This window comes from Choristoneura fumiferana, chromosome 29 (assembly GCF_025370935.1).
Source record: "Choristoneura fumiferana chromosome 29, NRCan_CFum_1, whole genome shotgun sequence".
NCBI lineage: Eukaryota > Metazoa > Arthropoda > Insecta > Lepidoptera > Tortricidae > Choristoneura > Choristoneura fumiferana.
Genome location: NC_133500.1, coordinates 11,738,687 through 11,761,659, shown reverse-complemented (window position 1 = coordinate 11,761,659; position 22,973 = coordinate 11,738,687). Strand labels below are relative to the sequence as shown.

Genomic DNA, 22,973 nt, shown 5'->3' with positions numbered 1-22,973 from the left:
ACAAAGTACAAAAGTGATCACTTATTTATGACGTCGACTGTACATAATGTATTTTCATCGGGAAAAGTCGGAATACGACGGCACCTGAAGTGTCAATCAATCATTGTATAAAATAAGTGACATTTTCATATACATTAATAAGAAACTACTATTTAGTGTCTAATTGATAGAGCAGTATAAATGCGAACTTTCCTGTAGAATACGATGGAACACCATCATGCACTACATATATTATGAACATAGTTTAGCCAGACAAATTACAAAAAAAAAACAGCAATGAAATCGGTCACATCTTAATGGAGAAACCATGTTAAAACAGTCATTGTAACGATCCCAGACAATGCTGAGAAGAATAGCACTTCCTCGTTCGAGACCGATCTCACTTGACACAAGGAACAATCAGAAATAGAAACACTTGAACATGTAAAAAACACGTACGCGGCTCTGCTTTGCGTCAGCCGGCGGGCGAAGGAAGATTACAATCCATCCGTTCACCTACATGTCGGGACAAACAGAGGTTTCTACGTTCAGCTACAAATACGAAAACACATAAATTATGTAAATGCCTACTATAGAAAACAAAAAGAATTGAAAACCTTCTTTTTTGAAGTTCGGTTAAAATTCAGCCATATCGATTTTCATTTGTAATCTAATGTGATCCGATTTTACTTAATTTTTAAGTTGTTCTCCCGTGAACAATTCAACAACAACAACTACAATTTGATGTTGTCTACGAAAAATTTGTTAATCGCGTATCCTCGGAAACAACATTTTTTTTTCTGGATAAAAGGCACAGTCGAACAAATTGAATCATGGCCCAGGGTGGAAACTTTTCATAATCAATTTCACTATGATTTCCTTGACAAAAGTATGAGATATCAACATGAAATTAGTAACACGAAGGTTCATGGTCTGGCCCTGGGTCATGATTCTATTTGTTCGACTGTATCTACATATCATATAATTTATTTCGATCTTCCAATATGATGTATGGATTCATTGCCAGTTCAATAGTTAAGGCTTAAAAGCCGAACAAACAAACAAACTCACTTTCGCATTTATAATATCGATTTATATAAGTATTCAATAATTGACTGTATGTACATAAATTCATGGACTTGTGTCTGGAGCAATTTCATCTTCATTTCCATTAGTATTCATTTTACTAAAATTTTTATGTAACATATTCACTTTAAATTTGATTTCATCTTTTAACCCGCTTAGCGCTTTTCGTCGCTACACCCAAGGAGTGTCTGCGTGGTCGCCATTTGAGGATTGGTATAATATTATTCTGAACTTCAACAACTTTCTTGATAAATAAATACGGTTGATTGTCAAGTTATTGAAAATCTGTACGAATAAACAAAGTTTTCCTCGCGTAAAGAACACCAACAGCATAATCAAAGTAAAAAAAAGTGAATTACTTCACCTCCACTGGAAAGCTTGCAGAGAATTTAAATTGTAATACCGTATCATAAATCGCTAAGTCGGATGTGAGAGCCGAGCTCCGATACCGACGTACCCGATTAACATGTCGAAGAAGTGACTGATCGGCTACTGCAACGTTTTCAAGTCAGATTTTATAAAAATAATAAATTAAATTGCAGTACAAAATTACAATAAAAAATTAACCATCATTCAGAAATTCATTCAAATCTATGCGCATTAATAGCATGGACAGCAAATAAAGCAGAGAAATCAGTTCTAAAAGGAAATACACACCAAAATTATCAGTTTTGTGGCTATCACGCAGACAGCTCCTACTATCAACTATGCCTACTGTGTAACAAACATGGTTATTTACTGCAGTGCTACCGAAAAACTCGAATAGTTGATTGAAAATAAAACAGATGCGGTTAATTTAGAATTTCTGTGAACATTCTCAATGGAGTATGAACTCGGTAAACAGCGCTGCTCCTACTTAAAACACTGTTTTCTTGCAAAATGACGCAAACGCGAATTCACGGGTAAAAGGAGTACCCGTGGCAGTTGTGAAATGAGTACAATTTCATTCATCACATCCTTGAGAAGTATAGAGAGAAACAGTGGAGGTTTAGCCACGTACCAAGAGTAGCAAATGCTACGGACCCCGCGCATCTATACGGGCCCCGTGCACCAACGCTTCCTGATCGTAAAAACTATCAAAGTCAAAGTCAAAATATCTTTATTCAATTTAGGCTCTAACAAGCACTACTTATGAATGTAAAAAAAATCTACCACCGGTATCAATTTAGATAGAAGCGTAAAAATATTTTTCAAAAAAGAGATGACATCAAAATGAGAGAATTTAATGTTTCATTTAATTCTACTGAACTGAGCTAGGCCCGCTCTGGTTTAATGAGGAATGTCTGAAAAATTTAGAAACGCTTGAAACTTTTTTTATCGATAGGAATAAACCTTTCTAATTAACAGAAATAAATATCAGATTTTTAAGTAGCATCAAATAATTAAAAAAAATGAAAAAAAAGAGTGTCACCTGTCGAAACGATCGAGTCAAAGATTCTTTCTTTTTTAACGTTTTTTATGCTGGGACCCGTAAGGAAGTGGACTTTCGTTTTTTTTAATGGCCTCGCGCTCTTTGGCTTTGGCACATTCAGCCAGCACTGGCCAGCAGCATTATGCCAGCATGGAGGTTTGGAGGTAAGTACTACGCATTACAATCTCCTTGTTTACCAGTTCGTGAATACAAAGGAGCACCATTCGATTTTAAATTTACTTACATCCCTAAACTAAAGATGTAAATCGAATTTACAACACGGATTTCAAGTTAATTGCAACCTACTTGCAGAGCTATGAAAAAATCTTAATTACCCGGCTGTTTTCAAAATTGATTTGGGCCATGGGAAAATGCTCAGAGACCGCACATTTGACATGGTTGACCTACACATTATAATCATAAAAAGTTTCACAGATAACCGCCGACATCTTAACTCGCATCCATTTATGAAAAAGCCAAACAAAGAAGCATTGCCAGCAATATTGTCACAACGTTGCAATGTTGTCATTTAAAACAATGACCAATGACGCGAGCCCGTCGTCAGCTAGGATCGGGAAAATTCAATCAATAACAATCTTTAACAAAGATAACATCAACAATAAATAGTTTTATAGTGGCTAGTTTGTATGCTGTGTCAGAAAATACTATTGTTTATTGATATAGAAGTAAAATAAACTTGATATTTCTATTTGTGTTCTGTTCATCGTGCGTGGTCATAACATAAAGGCTAAGGATCACTGCCGTTTGTCATTTAGTGCAAGGATTGTTAACAAAGAACTAGTCATTAAAGAAATCATAAAATTTGTGAACAAGATTGTGAGTGACAACGTGATTCGTAACAGAATGTGCGCGCGTAAACCTTGCAAAATTTTCGAGTATTTACCGTCGCTTTGCATTCTGAAGATCGAAGTGAGCGAAGGTTTAAATATAAACAAATTGTAAAAGAGGAAGACGTGAAAGGCTTTGATTTAAGGAAGCGTCTACGAGGAAGGCTGTGAACACAATAAAAATATAATAAAAAAAACCCCAAGCACCCGCAAAGGTTAGTTATCAGGTCGGGAAGCAGTGGTTGGAATAAAATCAATTTCGCTTTCATTTCCGTTTCAGATATGAACGTGTCTGTAGAAAACAGAATTTATCTTCGTAGCTAACGTATTTATGAGTGTAATTCCGGACGGAGCTAGATGCATGAGAAAGCAGACACTTTTTGCTTTAAAATCAAGGGGTAAAATTAAAAATGAGTACAAAAATCGGACGAACTTCAGTGTTTTAATAGAAAAAAAATATATGGAATAGGGGGCAAACGAGCAAACGGATCGCCTAATCGTAAGCGATTACCGTTGCCCATGGACACCTGCAACACCAGGAGAGTCACAAGTGCGTTGCCTTCCTTACGACCATATTGGCAGAAGACAGGTATAATGAGTTATTGAACTTGCATAGATCTGACAATGTAGCCAATAGTTAACGAAGGTAGCGTAGGCCCGGGCGGAAATGACAGGTTCATATGAAGGCTTAAACGCACATAAGAACACATAAGAAAGATGAAGACAATACGATGAAAATGTACATACATATAAGATTAAAAGCATTAAAAAAAATAGGTATTGAAGTAATAAGAAAAAAGAAAAAAAAGAACACGCTATTACATATTGCAAAACAATTTTGATAATTTCGTAACAAAAGCATAGATTTTGCCGAGTTTATCTACGCAGTGGAATGCATAGTCTTTACCAGATTGTCAGTGCACCTCGTGGCCGTGGCAGACCGACGCACCTTCCGGTACGTGATCGCCACTTGAGTTCCTACTCTGACGGCAATGAGTCCTGCAACTCTAATTCCCCACCCACTACCACTTACTCTAGTCTATTCTGGTCAAGATTCCTTTAAGACAACGGAAGCACGTAAACCTAAATTGAGGAGTAAAAGCTTGTTAATGGCGATGTCAAAATTATCGATGATTGATTAGCTAGTCGCCCTTCACCTTTGAACGAGCATTAACATCCGCTAATATGAAAATAAAACAAGATCTCCGCTCAAAATAAACACGTTTGGTTCTAAAGGTTCGCAAAAAGCGTGGCAAAACACTAACATGTGAGGTGATGTCACCTGTTTAGTCACCGAACACGAAGTGTAGGTGCGTCTAGATGAAGGCGAGCTTCGATGCAATTTCCAAGTTTGAAGAGAACAATCGCTTACGTACAATAAGGTGCTAATTCGGTATCACACACACGAAACGTAGCAAATGATTGTTGCTGTCAAAATCAATATACAAAGTAGAATATAAGCTACAATGAAATCGACAAAAATCTATAGAAAACTAAACCCTATACAGTCTAATAATATATTTCTCGCTGTACAAGGTAAATTATGGACACACTAACCACCTATTTCGTTAGTCATCAATTCATCCGTTAACCTTTTAATCCAGACTTCTCTGTTGCTTGGTTATAATTTAGCTTTTAAAGGCAAGCTGCAATCAAAAAATATACAATTAAAATTTTAGGCGTAAGTAATAATCTCTTCAGTTTTGATTATGATTTATAACTAACTAGTCTGCTATCTTTCAAAATAAATCCCAAACAATTTATCTTGGGAACCAATGCCTTTGTGCTTCAAAGTGCCTTCAAAAGAAAACGAACTCTTCGAGTAATCACTCGAACTAATGAAACTGTACATAACACGAATATTGCTATGGAATCCTTTTCTGTATTAACACTAAGGACATTAACAGTATTTTCATTTCCAGGTAATTTAATTCTAGTCACGTTCATAATAAATCGAACGACGCAAGACTATGATGTCATGCAAAATAAGCCTTGACCGCTTAGAACTCAATTGGATTTATTTAAGGATATTAAATCACAACTTGTTTGCTCGAGGAAAATTAATTATTAATCGGCAATGTCACAATGATAGCACAAGAATAACGAGAACTAGTTAGTCTCCTAAGGTTACTGGTAAAAGATTTAATCAGTCTCCGAACACGTTCTGAACATAGTGAACATTATAATATAACCATGGCGTATGATAAATTAATATAGCAACCGATCCAACTTGAAGACGGTCAGATCTCCAGCTTACCGGTTAGAAAGAACATTCTTTGAGACAAAAGCAAAAAATAATTAAAATAATTTGATAATCAGAAACCTCCTGGTAAAAGGAGAGGAGAGGAGGAAAGAACACATTTACGAAAGAACTCTAGACGCCGAAAATACTCATAATAAAAGTATACTGCAAATTTGAAAACAGAAAATTAAACTGCAGTCATACTTAATAGTCTTTCCCCGGCAGCTGCTGAAGACACGTTAACGTCATTTAATATAACACATTAAGAGTCACCTCAGACGGCACCTCTCCAGTAAATATTGCTTGAAGCGTTCATTTGTCAAGTTAAGGATAAGATTCCACTCAAGCTGCATTCTGCCCAAGGAGCGATACTGGCGATAATAATACTTCCGCGACACGTCCATGAACAACCGACCATGATGCAAACGACTACAGTGCACCGAGCACATGAGGAACATTTGGAAACGTAAATCGGTAGGGTTACATGTTTACATTTGGTGTTTTTACAACAGAGACATTAAACGCCTGTTTATATGCTTCCTCATAATTGTATCTTAATTATGAACGTAAATATGCACAGTTGATAGCTTCATATTTTGGAAAGGCTGTATGTATGTAAACTCTTTATTGTACAAAAGAAAAGAAACCAAACAAAATTGACAAACTTTGAGATACAAACTATTTATACAAGCTAAAATACATGGCTGTATGATACAAGAGAATTGTTTACTAATCGCCTCCTTTGTCGCGTGGAATTACAACTCTTAAAACCAAACAAAATTATACGTATGATGTTATGACAGAACGCTAACGGCTCTGTATCCGCCTGCACTCGTCACACATAATCTGCGTCGTTAACCCAAAAATTGAACGACAACTAACAAAGTTTGAATGTGGCACTCCTATGTAGCACGACTCGCGTGTAAAGACGGCATGAAGTTGGCTGCCTCTCCCCTGCATGGTAGACGAGCTTAGACTCATGAGTCACCCACAGGATTCCTATAGAAAGTCCTGTCTTCAAAGCATTCCTTACCATTATCAACTTGTTTGATTATACGTCTTGTTTTGTGATAAACGACTGTGACGCGCAAATGAAGATTGCCACACAATTTAGGTGCAGTGTGTCCTAGTGCAAGGACGAATATTGACAAACAACTGTTAATGCGCTGTGCTAGACGTACGACCGTGACGAGGTTGACGGATGTGTTGTGGGCGATTCCGGTGCAAGGGCGGTCTACAGTTCCAGTGCAAACTTCTTCATTTGAATTGATTGCTTTCACAGATTTTCATGTCTATCTTTACTGTCTGTGTCTTAATTTCCTATTATAATTTTAAGAAGAATAGATATAATGGAACACGTTCGTTCCAAACTTAGTTGTCTTATCCTTTAGTTTTCTGTCCATGTCGTAAGCAAATCTTAAAGTTGATCACTTCATGATGCGTTTGCCCATTTCATGAAATAGAACAAACAGTATCCCCGCTGTGCGCATCATGACTGGCCAGATCAATCAACACTCAACATTTTATAAAATGATCAATTTGACCAAGCATTAGTGATCCTGAAGTGACTGACTCATCATGAACTGTCCGTGCGTTTAGCTTTAATCTAACCTGACCTTTAAAATCATGGAAACATGGATTACCATATCACCATCTACCAACGGTGTGGTCAGTTTAAGCTGGCCATCATCACGAAAGGCAACCGAGTTTAGTGATCAACTTCCATGATCTGGCCACGACACATAATTCGATTAAAAAACATGCAATTCAACTTTTTATTGATAACAAATATCTATTAGTTTAACATGCGCGACCTCGCGTGGAGGCCAGCCAGTCTGAGAAGAACAGACAGCCGTTTTATCTTTATTACACATTGCGATTATGACCGTACACACGTGATTTATTGCATTATATCGAGCGAGATGTAAAAGTTTGTGGGTTATTGCAACATTTTGTATCAAAAGTATTTGATTGCAAATTGCTGTTTGTTGCAACACTTTTATTACCATCATTCGGATACAATTACATGCGAATAATCCTTCGTTTTTTTTAACTAGTAGGTATAATAGGGTTATAGGTACCCGAGCACTTTTGTACTATACTAAATGTGCAAGATTATGAACATGTGTTCATCCCAGCCTACATACGTCCTACTGCAGGGCAAAGGCCTCCCCTCTGAATGAGAGGGCTTGGGCAGTAGTTCCCACGCGGGCCCAGTGCGGATTGGGAACTTCACACACACCATTGAATTGCTTCGCAGGTTTGTGTAGGTTTCCTCAAAATGTTTTACTTCACCGTAAAGCTCGTGGTAAATTTAAAATGTAATTCCGCACATGAATTTCGAAAAACTCAAGAGGTGCGAGCCGGGGTTTGAACCCACTATCCTCTGCTTGAGAGGCCATAGGTCAAGCCACTCGGCCACCACGGCTTATTGAATGAATATGTGTTATGTTCTTTAAAAAATTCTTCTTCGCGCTAAAACGGTTGGACGGATTCAAATGAAATTTGATATATGTAGATCTGTGGAATAACTATTATTATAGTTCTTTTGTACTTATGTCTTAGCATTATGGACACTTTGGTCCTTACTGTAACCCTGTACTTAATTATAAATTAAATCAATAAATATGCATATATATATCTCTAAAAAAAAATAGCGATTTCTTTAAGGCACCCCTATATTATATGGTTTTCTATCAGGATTTACCAACAAATCTTTTAGTTTGGTCTCAGAAACAACATTTTGGGTTTGTGGTCTATTCATAGTTTTTGTTTATCGAACCGCCGCGTTGGCGTAGATCTAATTAACGTCTTTTATAGTTTCCTGAAACCAGCCGATTAATAACGTGTTACCTATTCAAACATTCTTATTTATTTATTTATTTTTTAACTTTTGTTTAACCCTAATTGAATATTCCTCTTATCTACTCAAAGGTTGGCTGGTAAAAACCCCTTAAAGGGATAAGTTCACCTTTGTACATTTATCTCAACGTTAGTCAATTGTGTTTGTTTATTTGGTACAATAAAAAGTTTACATACAAACAAACTTTTGCATTGTCATTCAATTTACTTTTCAATTCCATCCGATCAGTAGAAGTCGGTGAATTTTACAAACGAGGTTTTGACTTTAACAAATACACAAAAACACGTCAAAGAAAATCTTGTAGAAATGGTGGAGCGTTTATTTGGTCGACTATACCTTCGGTTGTTTCACATCAACCCATATCAAATAGGACGGAGAGTCGGTGATGTCTGACGTCATTAACGTAACGGAGCCGTTTCGAGTTAATTAAGCGATACGCTGTCATTATTTAATTAACGGAAGGTAATTTAATAACAGACAGAACTAGGGTGAAGGTCTACGAGCGGTGTAACAGAGCAGGTACGCAATTGTAAGAGGAGTAGGAATGATACGCTAACTAAAAATGATACGTAAAACATGCGTCTATCTCGTGGTAACTTCGAAAATTCCTTCTTAATCATCCCAGCCTATATACGTCCCACTGCAGGGCAGAGGCCACCTCTCAGGAGAAGAAGAAGAGGGCTTGAGCCATAGTTCCCACGCGGGCCCAGTGCGGATTGGGAACTTAACACGCACCATTGAATTGCTTCGCAGGTTTGTGCAGGTTTCCTCACGATGTTTTCCTTCACCGCAATGCTCGTGGTAAATTTCAAATATAATTCCGCACATGAATTTCGAAAAACGCAGAGATGCGAGCCGGGGTTTGAACCCACGACCCTCTGCTTGAGAGGCGATAGGTCAAACCACTAGGCCGCCACGGCTTCTTAATGCACCGCTATAATCCTCAATTTATCTGCCATTCAAGCCGCAGTGATCTACGCTATGCATTGCTGAACAATCAATCAGCCAATGACGTTATTTTTCACACGTATAGTGTCTCTATTGCTACAACAAGGATCCAGATTATAACCCGCAGCTCGCAGCATCGAAAACAAGCTGTAACGGCGTAATCGTACAAGCATTGCGGTGCATAAATCAGGTGTAATTGATTTGGGCGCTCGCCAGCAATGCACGGAGCGATTTGTAGTGGTAATACTGATTTGCAGGTTCAAGTTCTTAATAAATAACATTAACATCGCCCACGGTGCAATCACCTGCGGCTTGAACACGAGAAGACTTTTGGGGGGTGCTTTCATTGAGCAATCGTATTGGTTGAAAGGAACTCGCAACGCTCCTTTTACAATGCAACAATCATTGTCACCATCACCAGCCTATAGCAGTCCACTGCTAGACATAGGCCTCCCCCAATGAACGCCATTGCACTCTGTTCTCAACATCGACAAGTAATAAATATCATGGAATAGCTGACAACTATTGATCTAGCCCCAAAGTAAGCAAATTTCATGTGATTGGTACTATAGACAAGTCATAATCATACATTCATATATCTTAATTGGTATTAAACACCCAGCCTCGAGAACAAAAATTCCTATCTGAATCAGACCTTTTGTCAATTAGAATCTGGCCATTCAGAACACAGAACAGCCATTCCGAACGGTTATCACTTACAACCGCATTCATCGCAACTGACAATATGCAGTCACATCACTTGAAATAGCAACAATTAATCAAGGTGCTATTTTTTGCAGTTCACGCGTTCCAATCGACATGGTGAACGAACGATCAGCACACAATAGGAGCTCTCAACAAACACTAACAATGATGTCATCAGTATAGATGTCGAGAACCTAATACGAATTTGCTTGGAAACATAAGACGGCGGTCTAAAACTTAGCGCGTGTTTGAGAAGTGGGAATAGAATGAAACAAATACAATAAATTGTTAGTACAGGTAAGTACAACTTATTTTTCTTTACTTTCTAGAGCCGTCTGAAAAAACCTTGTGTTGATACCAGTGGACATGGGGTCACGTCGAAACGTAAACATTGCATCGTTGACAGCAAACACTTATTACTTTTACATGATATCAGTCTCAAGGCCCCGTGAGGTAGGGAGCCTCGGCCGTTGGCCCCGTAAGAGCTGATGGAAAAAACTGTTCGTGATCTTCCTGCAGACCACGTCGACACTCCAGATTTTTGTTAAATAACCCCGACATAACAAATTTTATCAAAATCGTTGACCGTTTTCGAGATCCTCGAAATAAAATACGTATGCAATGCTCGTTATCGATCATCATCACAACATCCCAGCACCTAATCCCCGCCCCGTACAGTGATTGACTTGGCACAATGCGCAAGCGCATCCAAAGCCATCTGCGCTCCAAATATAGCCGCCACCTGCTTCCGCGACATTCGGCAACTGCCGTTTGGGTCTCGTTCCCTGCTCCAGTCTAAAGGTACATCGGTACCTTGTAATTGTACAGTTGTACCATTTGATTCCTTCCTGACCCACCGTAGAACGTTCTCACAGTAAGTGTCATAATCAATTCCCTTGTGAAGCAATGCGATGTCACTATGACTTTGTCTACGAAAAGCTTTCACAGTGGGTCACGCACGATTCAGTTGGTTTGAGTGTACAAACAAACAACACATTACAAAACGAAGCCATATTCTGTCTGTTAACTTTCACGCTGAAACTCATGATTTATTACGCATCTTCAACCTTATGTAATTAGTGCTTTAAATACTACTCCTTTCTCAAAAGGGCCGACAACGCATCCATAACTCGACTTATGTTATGGATATGTCCATGGGCGGCGATTGCTTTCCATAACCGCGACGCTGCTTGTTTTACCCCTATATAACCTAACCAACAAAAAGTTGGAAAAACCCCGACATTCTCCCTCCAAAGTTCAATATCTCAAAAACGGCTCAACCGATTTCGATAAAACATGTCTCAGAACGATCGCTAGAAACCCTGCTTTCAAATAAAAAAAGCCCGCATTCAAATCGGTTCACCCGTTTAAGAGCTACGGTGCCACAGACAGACATACAGACACACGTAGCGGTCAAACTTATAAAACCACAAACACCACGATTTCAGCTCAGATTCCGGTGTCGCTCGTAATTAAAGTCGTCACCATGCAAACCGTCATTCGGCATTTGGCAGCGCGCGCGGCATAAATATCGATCTCGGGGAAACATCTCTGAAGGTGGGTCGATGACTGTCCGAGGGCCGTCCATTCCGGCAAAGCGACCTTAAACTGCATTTCGGGTGTGTCAGCGATGGGTAATACATAATGGAATGCAGAGAAAACTGCTACTATACCTCGACAAGTATGTGGCACATGGTAGTACCCTGTCGCAGTCAACATTTGCTTCACTTGACAAAAATCTTGATAAAGGCAGCAGAGGCTCCCTGCGACAGGGTTCTACCTAGTGTCACATAGGAACTTAAGCTGACCCCGATACAAGGGCGTTGACCTTAGGTATATTAAGTCATTAACCGATGACAAATGTCCAAGAGGTTGGGGAAATTATTAAAATAAAACACACGGGTCACTTACGTATTAACAGTTGCGGTTAGCCCGACATGTTTCGACCCAATCCGTGGTTATTTGTCAAGGTGAGCTCAAACTGAAAGCCAACCGAGAACTGTGCGCGAGCGCAATAGCGCTCCAACAGGAGCTCGCCTACTCAGTGCGGCAGTCGGCGACAACGAAAAACTACCCATCTTCCACATCACATTTTAAAGTCCTGACTCCTGACGTGGTTATAGTGTAGTGCGACATTAATAATAGGGTTGAAAGGAGCATAGTTTTTCGTAAGTCGTTTACTTTATTTGCATACTTATTTTATGGTATAGGTGGAAAACGAGCAAACGGATCGCCTGATGGTAAGCGATTACCGTCGCCTATGGACACCTGCAACACCAGAAGAGTCACAAGTGCGTTGCCGGCCTTTTAGGTAGGAGTACGCCTCTTTTGAAAGCTTGAAGGTAATATCGGTCCGGGAATACCGCAGGCGATAGTTCATTCCAGAGCTTTGCTGTGCGAGGCAGTAAATTTCTGGAAAAACGCACAGCAGAAGACTGCCATCCATCTATTGATATGGTGGAGATGGAAGTGCTGTCGAGTAGGGCGGTGGTGGAAGGATGCGGCAGGGATCAACCCCAACAACTCCTCGGAGCACTCCCCGTTGTACATGCGATAGAGGATGCACAGTGAAGCTACATCTCTCTACGAAGCGCCAAGGAGTCAAGTCGATCAGAAATTCGTTAAATTTACTTCGTTTTAATTATAAGCATGGCGTTCTATAACGTCTTAAATGGATCTAATATAGACACAGAGAGACCGAAAGTCCAGCTGCATAGTTCAACTACACTACTAGAGTAAAAAACATACATCATAGGCCACTGTTTACATGCCACAATAACCCGGTAAAAAGGTCACAACTTTCTCGCAGTGCATGACCACTAGCCAAACACGACTGAGCGCGACCACAGAGAATTATCATCCTACATTGCGTATTTTTTTGGCAGATCAGTACGGGAAGCGCGTACTGATCGCGCAATGGATTTGGAGTAGACTTATCGCGTGCCGGGTTGCGCAGTCTCGTGGTGAGTAGGCGACCGGCGCATGCGTTGCGAGGAAAGGTGCAACGGCCGTGACGTAGGCAGGTGGCGCGTGGGACATACGGACTATGATCGCAGACGGCGCCGCTTTATAAATTACACAGCTCAAAAATGTAAGGTTTCGTGTATATAGATAGTAGACAGTGTTTATCTTATGTTTGTTTGTCTTATGGCCCTTACCCTTCTTTTAATCTACCCTTGTTATAACCTTCAATTATACATATAACCTTCAAAATTAAATAAGGTATTCATAAACGTACAGATCACAATTTTTTCTAGAGACAACTAAACGCCTAATAATAAAATTCGTACAGAACACAAAAATTTACTGTCTTCCTTCGTAGTAGACAGAATTGATCTAACTAACACGTTATACTGAGCTATAAAACAAACAGCTATTTCAGCAGAGTACAAAAAAGTACGACCGGCCAGGTGTCGTTCATTCGAAATGCTCATGAAACGATGGATTCAGTCAAAAAGGTTTTCATCACATTTCTCTTTTTATACTAAATTCGATAAAGTTTTATTTACTTCTTCTTCGTAGCGACAGAATTGACTAACACAGCATAAAACAAACAGCTACAGCAGGCGACCGCCGCGCGAATGCTCAGCCAAAAAGGTTTTCATCCGTATTTTTATCCGACAATTCGCGGCGCGCGCAAGCGCCGCGCCTGCGCCGCGGTTTAGCGTCCCTTTGCTCCGGTTTCTTGTTATAGTAATGATTTAATGAGCATTAGTCATCGAAAGACAGTAGAAATACGAATTAACGTCAGGTTTTTTCGTCGGTCGTATGACATCTGGCAATCGGCAGGAAGGTTGCGAAAGTAATAAAGTAAAATGTTATTTAGGTATTTTCATCCTTGACTTCTTAAAGCGACAGAAGACCACACCCTTCATGGCATGACATGAGACTGGAGGGCTCCAGCAGGTAGGTGTGCGCTCACTTGGTTTATTTAAGAGCATATTGGGAAAACAATAAACTTTAATATAAAGTATTTTTCTTGATTTCCGTTATCTTCGACAAACGGCTCTCTTCATTGATAGACCTAGGAATTGACTTTTTGGTAAAATTGAAAAATACATTTTTTCTCCTTTAACTATGTAGGTACTAATTGACTTAAAGTCACTGTTCAAGTTTAAATTGTAAAATTCACAAATTTAACGAGTGACTGAATTGACATGTACGACATACATAAAATATACTCATTTGTTTTAACCTTTTTTTGTTAAACATGTCCGAATTAAAAACACCGGGCGAGACAGGTACTTCAATATTACGTAGCAGCATTTAATTTGAATAAATTCGTTACACTAGGTACACAGAACACGCACTTTGTCATAAATAACGAATCTGCTTTTTTTACGTAAGCGCCCGAAAAAGTTGACTGACCCCGTATCGTATTTTATAACGCCGCTAATTTCCCCCAGGATCAAAAACAAAGGCAATAAAGCCAGAAAATAACGCTCTGAGCGCTTAACTGCCGATAAACTTTCGAATTAGTTTACATATTGAGTAATTGGTAAAAAGCCTTAATTGGTCCCTTGGTTTAACGCATTCAGTGCCATGAAAGTTGAAAAACAAGCAGAGGTGCTCGCACCTGAGTTTTTGGAGCTATTAAGTGCACTATGAATGGCTACGAACACCTATATGCATCTAAGACACTAGGTGAATATATGCGTTAAAACACTGCACGAAATTCTGACGGAAAGAAAAAAAATCCGGCAGTGAAAGCTTTGAGAAAATGTTATGTCTATAATAAATTATCGCTAATATAGGATAAGATTTATTTGGAACCTCGGTAATGTAATTTTCAGACCTGAAAAGCACTAGGTATAACCCTCTATTCGTAGAAGCGACCAAAACGAAACAGTAAAACTCGGTACAAGCTACGCCATCTATTGGCACATAGCGATACTACGTACATACGAGCTAACCTGACGAGACGACTAAGCAATGTAAGTTCGCTTAGTTCAAAACAGATGGCGCTTAGAACTATTTTATTTTTAACCTAAATTATATAAATTTTATACTTACCTTGGTACTGGCAAAAATGTACTTCGTCCGAACGGGATATATCTTACCTGAAATAAGAAATAGCATTGGTTAATCACGCATAGTTTAGGAAGTCGGCAAATAAACATAGTAGGTACTTAATAACAATGAAACGATATCTATATCGACGGTTGACAGGAGAAATTAACTAAGCGACAGTTTTGTGAAGAATTCTATCTAAAAAAATAACTTTAGTCAATTTCTCCTGTCAACCGTCGATATGTAGAAAACAGGAATTGGAAATCTACGCCTATTAAAACACAAAACTACGTTGAATCGATATCTGTCATCTGCATCTGTCTCATTTACTAGATAGTACCTAGGCGACCGAGCTTTGCTCGGACTAAAACTCGGTAAAGCAATCGTTTTGCCAGAGATAAGACCACGTTAGATCGATCTTTTATCCCCCAAAACCCCTACATACCAAATTTCATCGAAATCGTTGGAGCCGTTTTCGAGATCACCGAAATATATTTATTTATACTCGTATATATACAAGAATTGCTCGTTTAAAAGTATTAGATAGATAAGCACACGAAACACGTTTCTTAAGCTTTAAGCGTTTCTAATACATGTATTTTTTATTAGTCGACAGTTAAAAAAAAAAACAACAAAAAATAACCGTCAAAGTTGGAGTCCACTCTTGATCAAGTCATTTAAAAAGTTAAGGCAGTTTGTCAACTGGCCGGGGCGAAGAAAGTTGATAAAGAAAGAAAAATTAACGTAGCGAATGTCTGTAACGATTTTATCAAAGTGGACTGTTCAAAGTCAAAGTCAAAGTATTTATTGTATGTACTGTCAGTTCTTTATTAAAAACGGGAAAGTACACAAGAATGGACTTATTTTGAAGTAGAACGGTAGACAAGGTGACTGTTTCTTTTCTACACCGTGTTATTTTTGTTTTTCCTTAAAGTTAGAGGAATAAATAAATAAGTATCTAATAAATAGAGGAACATTCAACAGGTCAATTGAAGTTGTCAAATGAACCAAGATCAATACCAATGGTTTTACAATATAATCAATAATTAAGATAGGTACTTAATGGTGAAGCGAGACGAGCGTAACTTTTTAAGTTGTCGGTCGCGTATTTTCGGTCTTAATTTTGGTGTACAACTCATTTCGAGTCGCCGTGTGGCACGAACTGGACTTTTGTATAAAACCTAAAACCGAATGCAGCAGAACTTACGCGACTCACAACTCAAAAAATACGCTCGTCTGGCTTAACCCAAGCAGCGTAATAGGCTTTTAATTTATAAAGTTTATTATTCCGTAACTTAAGTATTTTACGAAATATCGAAAGTAGTCAATGTAGACAAAGTGTACAATTACCAACCCAGGCAATAGCTGTTACGGAAGCGATTCCTCGTCCTCGTGTCAAAGTGTTTCCGCATCACACAAGCATCCAGACAAACTTCAGGTACGCTACACCCCTACAACCCAAAACCTAAGGCGTAAACGAGTAGTGGGTGGTATTTTCATGACCGTCAAGTCACGAGAACTGTTATAATTGCTAAACTACTTGGACATACGTTAATATTTTTCAAATAAGAGATCTAGTTATTTAAAATTATCCCACTGCCACATTGACACTAGAACTTAATTTAATATAGAAAATTTAAGATTAAGATGTTATTTTCTCTTGGCTATTCTGTTTGTCCGATATAAAAAAAATGAATTTAACTCCGGTTTTAAAGTTAATAACGTACATATTGAAATAATTTCAGCTTAAATAACGCTTTTTAGAATACAAGATACATTTGGCACATCAGCACTAATTTTATCAGTCTAAAGCTAAATAAACTATTTAATTTGATTAGTTTCAAGACTGACACACTGTTTTCTAACTTGACGCACACTTGTATCTTCGAGAAAGGGACAGAACCAACTGGACTTGCAGCTCGTACTACGATAGTGGCTCGTATTGTGAGGTACACATAGCACAGATTGCATTGTGACGCGGTCCGCTGCGGGCTAAATGTAAGTGTAAAGGTACGTGGGATCATGAGACATAAGCGAAGCGGGCAGCGGGGCGATCAGCGATATGGTTCATTCATCTGATAAACATGCGGTAAAAAATAGAATTAAAGAAGAAAGAAAGAAAGGTTTATTTTGGCTCCATAAGTACCACCTAAAACTAAGACTAGAACTAGCACTAAAACTATGTTACTAAGATACCAAAGAACATTAACTAATGGAATATAAAACCCTTGAATTACACCATATGTAGTGTAGACTATTGAGAATAAAGGAGAATAATCTCATTTGGAGGTCTAACCGTGGACGTCGTACGGCTGATAGGAGTATGACTATGATATATGATGAATCTCATATGTGGGAAAAGTTGCAAGTATCTGAATAAAACAATGATTCCAGCTCTAAACGGTAAATTATCAAACCCTCCAGAACATCGCTAAAGTAACATGAATGTCTGAAATAATTTAATAAATATAACGGGTGTGTCAATCTGAACAACATTAGTTCAGCGACTTTTAAAAATAATGAGTCTTTGTATTTTCCTTTTTTCATACAAATTAAATAATGCTATCAATGTACGCCATCCTAGAACACAACTGACGTCGCCAGTCACGCTACAAACATCAAGCATTTTGCTTTACATTGCTTCTTCGAATAAACTTATGTGTAATAAATATTAAAAAACTAATTCGTTTTAAAAGTTGTTCAGTTTGACGAGTATGATCTATGTTTTAATTATTTGCTCGTATTACAGGCCACACTCGGTATAACTGCTGGAAAAAAAAGTGGTACAGACTGCAACCAGACGCTTTAGAGATCTGGTTCAGATAAACATCGCCTATATCTGTTGTAACCTACAATAGTCCGACTAAGCGATGTCTCAAAGTACCTAACCTAACCTAAACGTATGGACTCTGTATGAAATAAATAATTTAAATTTTGAAAGTCCCTCGGTACACGCTTCTGTCACTCCCGCCCCCGCTACCGCTCCCGCGACCTCTTAACCAAGACCACAGCCCACCGCCACACAGTATATAAATAGTGCCGAGAGCAGAACAAAAGCACTTCCTGGGGCCTAGGGCTTAATTGAAAGCAGTAATTGGAAATCTAGAGAAGAATAGAAGTCAACTGTCATAATGCGTATGCTGTCGAGTGGGAAGACTATATGTGGTCGAGGAAATTGGGTCACAAGCCGTCACTACCTAAACCAATCTTAAAATATCTAATACCAACTAATACTTATAAAAATAGTATAACACTAGTCTGTTGCCTGCGACTCCATCTGCGTAGAATTCATCTATCGCTATCCCGCGGGAACTATGCAATTTTCCGGGATAAAAACTATCCTGACTATGTCCTTCCCCAGGAGTCAAACTATATGTATACCGAATTTCATCTCAATCGGTTAAACTGTTTAGACGTGATGAGATGAGGCAACAAACAAACAAACAGACTTCAACTTTCGCATTTATTATATTAGTGGGATGACTGACTCACAGATAAGTACCAGCACCAATATCTGACACAAACACATCAAAGCGTGCATAAATATCTGATACCTCTCTATTTCTAGGGCAGGTAGGTCAGTCAGTAGTTCGTTATTCTGAATTACCTTTCGATAAAGACGCATAAACCTTAAAAACCGACATAACATATACAAAACAAGCACGTTTGCATATAAATGTCTTACAGCAACCTTCACCCACATATGTTTTGTATAGGAAAGCAATAAAAACAGTAAACAAGCAGTAGGGGGGTCCGTTGGCAGGTGTGTTAAATATTTACTCGCGCAGATGCTCAGTTTTCGCGCGTTATTTCCATTTACGATAACGTTTTCAATTTGAAGCGATCGTTCGTCGGAGTACTATAAAAGGTTCTTAAGAACGTGCAACAGTTAAGGTACCGACCGATATTGGCGACCACGACCGGCGACTGTGAGACCCAACTGCTTAGTATTAACGCTGACGTATGCAAACGATTGCGTTGCGACTAAGAAAGAGCCTTATCGCACTGGTGATTTGTGGGCGAATAGAAAGCAAAGCCCGCAACGCTTTCGTCGCGAGTGCGCAACGGTACCGCCGCGAGCGCGCAGCGAGTTAGCTGCGTATATCGCCGAAGACGCCCAATTATTATTGTACGAGAGTGTACAACATGGTGTACAGTCACGAGCACCAATATCTGACACAACAAGCGTGCATAAATATCTGAGGACCGGAAGGAAGTGTCACATATTTTTGCACGCTCCGCTGTGGCAGATATTAATGCTGGTGATCTACCGAACAACGACTAAACCGATAGTGTCTTTTCCAACCTCGACATCGGCGAAATCATCGATAGTATCGATGGAGCTATACTTTCAAGAATAGAATTGAATTGAATGCTGGTGACTTGGCGCTATACGCACCTAACATGCTGCACGCTTGCCGCGATATTGTTGCGTGCTCGCAGCGAAAGCGTTGCGGGCTCCCTTCGCTAGTACGACAAGGCTCCAAGTTTAGTCTGTATCTGTGCAAGTATCCGCTGTCTTGTACCATCTTTAATTATGTCCCATATTCACAACAGCTTAACGTTACAGGGGACAAATCAAAGGTCAATTAGATTTAATTTCCTCTACAAATCTTTATTTTCTTTTATCACATTCTCAACCAGCGGAACTCTAAACGTTTCCCGGATCCCGCGCTCGCAAATTTAATTACACGAGCCAGGACGGTAAACAAACAGACGGACCGACGCCGGCCCGATATCATACGGTTAACTGCCGCCTCTGGTTTCTGTTCCGATATGTTTGCCGCGCCGTGCGAGGTCACGGCTACGCAATAACACTTCTATTCTAGTAAGTAATAAAATCATACTTAAAAGAACTTAAAAACAAGCTTTAACGATAATAGTCAGACCCTAGAAACCATTCTTGGTCTAAGTCTATTTTGTTGCTGGCAATACAAATTTATGGTTTTAGGTTAGCAGAATATTTTCACTGTCACTTCCGTTGGGGTGTTCGCACAATACCAAATCTCGTGTGTTAGAAAGTAAACCTTTGCGCAGTCAGTGTAAGTGTTGGTGTTTACTATCAATAAATTCATTTCAGTCAACAGACTTTTCTTATAGCGACCACGCTCTCAACATATTATAACAAGCCCTAACGTGGTTACGTTGTTCTCTCTCGTAGAATTGCCAATAGCAGCCATTATCCTACATTAAATCCAGTTTAAACTTGAAAGAAAAATCCTCCCATTTGTATTGTAGACACTTTTTTATTGAAGTTTTCAATATACTTTATTTAGACAACAGAAAACAGTAAATAATAGTTTTTAAGTTTGTAATTTACTATACATTGCATGCAGCGCTCGATTAACCAGTTCGAACTCGTACGCTTTACGGCCTCCCAATGTTAACCCCACGATTTTTCATACAGGTCTAATCTGAGCTTTACGTAACATATTGTATACCACAATATTTTAGACTATCACGGTCATTACTAATTTTATAGATTAAATTCTGGTGAAACTGTGCCAAAATATAGAGCTTCGGTAAAATCAAGGTGCGCGAAACAAAACCCGAATTTAAATCATAAAAATATTGTACTCGTATACCGTTTAGAACATACAATTTGATGAGCATGTAGCGGAATATTCCTGAGAGCGGCCAATAATTCGCAGCGCCTCCACCCAATATCCTTTATTGACGACACGCATATACAAGCTGCCAAACATTCCCCGCTGAACTAGGGTTACCAACCAACACAGAACTATAAGAACACATAGGCGTGCGTGGTAGGTAAATCCAGGGTAGGCAGCTGGTAGCTTGCGCCTGCAGCAGCACGCCACCCACCCGTAGCAAGGTACCTAGGCAATACTAGCAGACGCGGTTAAAGTAGCTAACGAGTTTAATACCTACTTCTCTAAAATCCCCATAGAAACGACAAAATGTCTCGCGTCTTTCTCAAAGTTAGCTGAATCGCTTTTAAAACAAAATGTATCTATTCCAAACATAAGTAATTAATTCACGCATGTATCTCCCTGTGACATGATTAGGACTTTTAGATTATTGAAAGTAAAAAAAAAACGGATGACTAGTGGGGCGTCTCAGTTAAAGTTCTACATTCCATTTTAGATGTCGTTGCTCCAACTTTAGCTTTTATTTTTAATAGCTGTATAGATGAAGGCGTATTTCCAGATTTGATGAAATATAATAAGTAGTTCCTATTTTCAAATCAGGTGATAAAGATACTCCATCCTATCAGCGTTTAGCAAAATACTCGAAAAAATAATGCTGACGCAAATGATCTCGCATTTTAATACCCATAAAATCATGCATCCACAGCAGTTCGGATTCACAAAAGGCAGGTCTACTACAGACGCGGGTCATAGTTTAGTTAAATTCATATTGCAAGCTTGGGAGGAATCACATGACGCTATAGGTGTATTCTGCGACCTTTCGAAAGCTTTTGATTGTGTGGATCATGATACTTTAATTTGTAAATTAAATTTTTATGGCATTCGTGGCCTCGCTTTATACTTTGACTTTGACTTTGTCGTTCATTTAGGCGTTCTAAGGCTTGGTTGTTCAGCAGTGGACTTCTTCCAGCCGATAATGATCATTATTTTTATAATAATATATAGGATATAGCAAATTTAAAAGTTGTTAAATACCATATTGCATCTCAACTATAGGAGAACTAATCTTCCCTCACTATCTTGATCTATTTCTACACTTTAAATACCAAACTATTCCACCCATCCACCCTATCCATCCAACCATCTTGTACCATGTTTAAGCAAATAAATGACTGATTACTGATTAGATAAGTATATAGTTTTTTTTTGGCAGCCCTAGCATGAATATTTGGAAACAACTACAGCAAAAGCCCTGGACTTGCGCCAGTCTTTGTAGTCGCATCTTTGAAGATTAACTACCAAAATATGATCGTAAGACCTGCCACGTAGTTGCCGAACTTTTGATATTGCCAACATGTAGTTGACACGAGGAATATCGCGGAAAAACATTCACTCTAGTCTAAACACACCGGCAACGCAGTTTAATAGTGTGAGAGAAGCTCCTAATCCTGCCTGTGCCCAGCAGTGGGAAATACAACGAGTCTCTACCCTCTGGACAAAGACGAACAGAACATGTTTATTAGGGTGTTTACCTTCCCTATGTAAAAAACCTCATACCAAACGCTACGGTATTACCGTTAATACCGTAGCGTCATTTCTCCGTATAAATGGCTGTTTTTTTATTTTATTCACTTAAGCAATCAAATAATTCACAATTTCAGAACATTCCTGAGAATAAAGGAGCGGCCACACCACCACACGGAATCGCAGTGACGTGCGGTAAACGTCACGACTTTTGGTGGAGAGCATGCGGTAAAGTTTTGACGTTTACGGCACGTCACTGCGATTCCGCACCGTTTGCTTATTTTAAGCTGCTGTGTGAAACGCATGCAATAAAAACCGTGCGCATACGATGCGTCACTGCGATTCCGTACCGTCACCGATTTTTAAACAGCGGTGTGGCCGCTCCTTAAACTCTACTTGGGATTTCGGTGATTGTCCAAAGAATAGAGACGCGTTGTACAAAAGCCGGACATGAACCCTAAAACGAAGCGGACCGTACAAATCTAATTCCTACACTTCATACAGGTACCTGTCTACAAAAGATAACGTTGAATCAGCTTACAATATAAAGTTCGGTAATACGCCTTTTATCATGTGTGAAAATGCTAAAATAGGAACACGGTTGCTCCAAAAATGAAATATCATGTGAATCGGCGAGATCTATACTATAGTTGGCAGACCATTGATAAGATAGCATATTGTACATAACCATATTAAAAATATTACACCTATAGGTAAGTACTCAATACCAGGAAAAGGTAACTGAAAA

At 38.9% G+C, this 22,973-nt stretch overlaps 1 protein-coding gene across 1 annotated transcript in view; it reads right to left on the bottom strand.

The window, feature by feature from the left end:
- The window catches only part of RhoGEF2 (Rho guanine nucleotide exchange factor 2), a 215,542-nt gene that overhangs the window by 92,148 nt on the left and 100,421 nt on the right, over window positions 1–22,973 (bottom strand).